The sequence below is a fragment of the Alosa sapidissima genome, chromosome 14, assembly GCF_018492685.1.
Source record: "Alosa sapidissima isolate fAloSap1 chromosome 14, fAloSap1.pri, whole genome shotgun sequence".
NCBI classification, from domain to species: Eukaryota; Metazoa; Chordata; class Actinopteri; order Clupeiformes; family Clupeidae; genus Alosa; species Alosa sapidissima.
The window spans coordinates 25,101,753-25,106,578 of record NC_055970.1 but is presented as its reverse complement, the minus strand read 5'-3'; positions in this window follow the sequence as shown (position 1 = coordinate 25,106,578).

Sequence of the window (4,826 nt, the reverse complement as noted above, 5' to 3'; positions counted from 1 at the left end):
AATTATAAAGCGCTTTTACCATCACGTCCACGCACAGACAGCGCTATGATGGGAGAGCGGCTATGGGCATTGGAATGAAAAAAGGGGAGAGAACGCGATGAAAAGAGGAGTCCCTTATCTGGGAATGTTCTGCTGAACAAATAGAACACTAATAGTCTGAGTCAGTTTTAGCACGTTGGTACAATGCGGAGGTTATCGCGCCGAGACACGTAATAACTCACTGCACTCTATTTGGCCTCACACCTCTCGCCGTTCTGTTTGTTAGGCGGTCAGGGTCGGACTCTGCAGGGTGACGCAGCCGAGAGACACAGCAGAGTTCAGTACTCTCCACAGAAGGCTCACAGACTCCTTCAAATTAAAAGTGTAAATCACCCAAGAGTCTCTGACCTCGGGGGAAATTTGACTCAGACATCACTCATTATGGCTGCTTTATTCCTCTGGTTTAATACATGACGCTGGGCTGCCCCTGCCTTTCTCTTCAGTAGTTTGTTACTTTATAGGCGTAGCTGATTAGGCAATGGGCCTGCACAGCTCATGCATCACTGGGTACATTGTGGTCAGGAGGGGGCATCCAAAAGGATTTATTTGGCTTGGGGGTGCCATGAAGGAGTCTGACTTCAGGATAGACTTGCCTGGAATAACCTCTCAGACATTGGGCCAGAAAAACAAATAGCCCACATACAAACACATATAAACACATAAAATCACAAACACACACAAACACATAAAAACACATACAAACACATAAAAACACATACAAACACATATAAACACATATAAACACATATAAACACATACAAACATATATAAACTCATACAAACAGAAATTACAGATTTTACAAATCTGAACCAATCCAAATACCTTGATATGTAACTGTTGATAGGAAAGAGTAAATAAATTAAATTTAGCTCATAAAAAAATATTGTACACACATAATTATGCCTATGATTAAATTACAATTAAACCCATTTAAGTAGAACAGCTGGCAAGCTTGTTTGATAAGTGTGAAATATTTCCCAGAACTCTGCACACTGTAACAAACTGCACCAAACATTGGTGTGTTTGAATGCCATGAATGATTACACCATTTTCTTCTGTAAAGTTGACAGAAGCTTATGAGTAGACCTGAGTGCTAAAACGAGGGATTTAAATGAAAATAACACACTGAATGAAGATGGGAGATTACAGCTTTGGAGACATTTCAGACACATAATGCATATTCCAACCCAGAATAGTGTAAATCAACAGGAAACATACACAGTCCTTGAATAGAGATAATTGGGTCTGGTTTGACTCAATCATCCTGGGCTCCTTATGGAGGAATTAGATGGCTTTCACTGTCAAGGGCTGATGCGGTGACAGCTTGTCTACTTCGAGACGGCACCTTAGGCCATAAAATACTGTGTCAGCCTCTGCAGAGGAAGACAACGGCCATTCAGTGGGAAAGTGGGAAATCAATGTCAGAATTTGTTCATTTGTCCAGCGTTGTCATTTTGAGAAGGAGTGAATGTGTCTTGATGGGATTGGAAATGATGAGGGCTCAAGATTGGACAGACACACACACGCATGCACACACACGCGCGCACACACACATACACACACACACACACACACACACACATACACACACACACACACACACACACACAAATGTCTCCATGTTCTCAAAATTGCTGTCTGAAATTCTATGAGAAGACTTTTTTTTCCCGCAATACAAATGGCAGAAAAGTGAATCAAATCTGTCTCTTAGACCATCTCTAACTTAGTGAGTCCAAGCTCTCAATTTCATTACCACAGGAAAAGTTGGTTAAAATGTTTTGCTTTATGACTTTCTAGGTCACTTGTATTGTAACCAGTGCACCGTCCACAATGATAGTGAGATTGAAGTTATTTTCTGCCACGCCTGAGCCATGCCTGAGCCATGCCTGAGCCACGCCTGAGGCAATGTTCTTCTACCACTCCTGATATGATGCTTTATGAGTAAGATTTGGAAGGAGCCCAAGAGGATGATTGACAGCTGTCAATAGTACCAAATACCCCATCTACCCAAATATAGTAAATATAAACAATTTTATATAAACAAAAACCCATTTACAGGAAATGTAAACAATTTACAAGAAATGTAAACTTTCATCTAAGGTTACAACACATGGAGATGTCTGCAATCGTTTCACTTTTTCTGCTGACTGAGGAAACAGACATTTCAGCACCACGGACAGCAACCAGGACAGACAGATTTGTTTGCTGGATTAGTTAACCAGGTAGGAGTGTAGGACCTTTAAACAGCGACCTTTAAGCAGCGATTTAGCCATGACACATGCCAGTTAAGGACACTGATATTATCTGTGACTCTTAGAAGAGCCCTCAGAGTTAATTTCATTTTAATTGTTCTTATTTTAATTCTTAGAGAGAAAGAGAGAGAGGGAGAGATAGAGAGAGGGACAGAGTAAATTGCCCCTTCCCACACATGCACCCTGGTACTATCTGGGCTAAGTGTCTTTCCATGGAGATCAAGCGGTGCGTGACCTTTAGCAGCAGGACGGAGAGCATCTGGGTTCAGATCATTAGCGCGTTTACACTATTATTTACCTGACTGGCACACCAACAAGCCTAGCTGCAGAGAGGAGGGAGGACAGGGGAGTCAGCCAATTAGCACGGAGAAACAACCGCCCGCTGACAAATATCCTCTGGCCATTTCCACCAGTAAAGAGGGGGACCAGCACTGCAATGCAAAGGCCATGACACAGACTGTCCAAGGTTCATACCAAGAGGGAGATTTTGTCTGTGTTCGTTTGACACCAGTTAGAGGTTGTATTTTGTATGTGTTTGTGTTTGTTTACTGATGCGGGCAAAGTCTGCGGAGTGATGTAGTCTTTTCAACATCCACTACAGAATGCTGTGTAGTCGTTTGTGTTGTCACCATCCAATCCAGTAAGAGTATTTTGTTTATTATCATATTTATGACCGCCGCTAGCGAAGCTAGCGAAGCGGTCATATAATGATTGTCAAAGTTTTTTTTTTTTTTTCCCCGTCATCTACTTCCTGAATTTTTGGTCAACTATACCCGGGACACCGAAACACCGGTGCACATGACATTTGGTGGGTATGTACACTGTAGCCCCACTACACTTTTACGGAAAATTTTTGTTTCGTCCCCGGGGGCCACTCCCCCCCCCGTGCTGGGCCCCCCGAACCGCAAAAAAAGCAGTTTTTCCTAAATAACTACCTGAACCGTGGCACTGAGGATGAAGAATCTTTTATGGTATGTTGGTCTCAAGGGCCCACATCAACCTGGCCCATAATCACTCATTTGTGATTTGCACCCCCCCCCGGTAAAAAATTAAAATGCAATATTATTCTGCTTTAATTGCCCCTGTCTTCAGTTAAGATGTTCAGAACTGCACCACATTTTATGTGTATGATTGACCTGGCATTCTCTGGGGGTATGCCAAGTTTCGTAGAATTTCATCCATGGGGGGGGGGTCTAAAAAAAATTAGGTTATGTGTACATTTAGTGACCGTACACTCATTGGCCTGTAGATGGCGGTGCACACATATACACATGCACACACACACACACACACACACAGGCACCCACATACTATCGGTATTAGAACGGCCGATACATAATTACAAATTCAGTATTCAGTAGGATTAAAAGAAAGCCAAATATTCATCATCATCATCATGGCTGCATTACCAGTATTGGCGATAAGTAGTCATTTGTCCACTAGATGGCGCATTGTTGCAGTGAGACGTAATTTTGTTGGACGTTAAAAGTAGGTTGGAAAAACAATGGACGCTTCCTACAAGGACTGTAGTTTACCGCAGAGAACGTCTAATAAGGATAGGACGATGTTCACATGAAATGTAATTCCCATTTCTTCTTGAAGCCGAAATAAATCTGAGGATGTTTATCGGACATGCTTGGTTTTTACTGCAGGTCCGTTAATCTTATAATATCAATAAGGACCTAGGTAATGTTACCGTTAGCGTTTGGTTGAGTGATGGAGGCCAATTTGATTGATTGCATTTGTAGAAAACTATAAATGCGGTTATACCAAGCAAATTGATAGCAGCACCGTAATTGTATCTTTCAACTGTCATTTGTTGCACATGCTACAAAAATCATTCTGTGCAATGGAAGATTCACCAACGTTACACCGGTCTGATATAGAGTTTAGATCCTCTGCCCGAGCCCGAGCTCGAATTTGACCCGACCCGACCCGCGGGCCGGGTCGGGCCGATATTTCCAGCCACTATCCTCGGGCCGGGCCGGGTCCTTGATCAAGATTTTTTTTTTTTTTTGCTGTAGGCCTATTGTGTAGCTTAAGTGCAACGTGAAGCTTGAAGATGTAGATGAAGATGAAAACAGGAGAAATAACTTCGAGCAAGTTTGGAGAAAAGTCAGAGGTATGCATTTGTCAGGTATGCTTTGTTGCGTGCATTAAGTGTGCACGATGTTCACCTATGACAGCAAAAAGACTTTAAGATGAAGCAGGCTTGCCATGACAGAAATAATGATAGCCAGCCTTCAATGTCCTCTTTTGTCACTTCTCCAAGCATACACCTGAGAGCGAGGCAAGCCCTCACAGAGAAATGCGTTGAGATTTGCTGCAGGGACATAATTTTACGTTGTAAGTGACGTTTCTTCATTCGGATTAATTTGCAATCCATTCCATTCTGAATAAACAAACATAGTTTAGCCTACATTCTTCATCCTCCGTTGCATTATTCATTAATATAATTCTAAACGGATTTCTGTAGCTCAAACAGCTCGGAATTGTAGTTGAGAACGTCAGTTATAATGGCCCACGTATTTAAA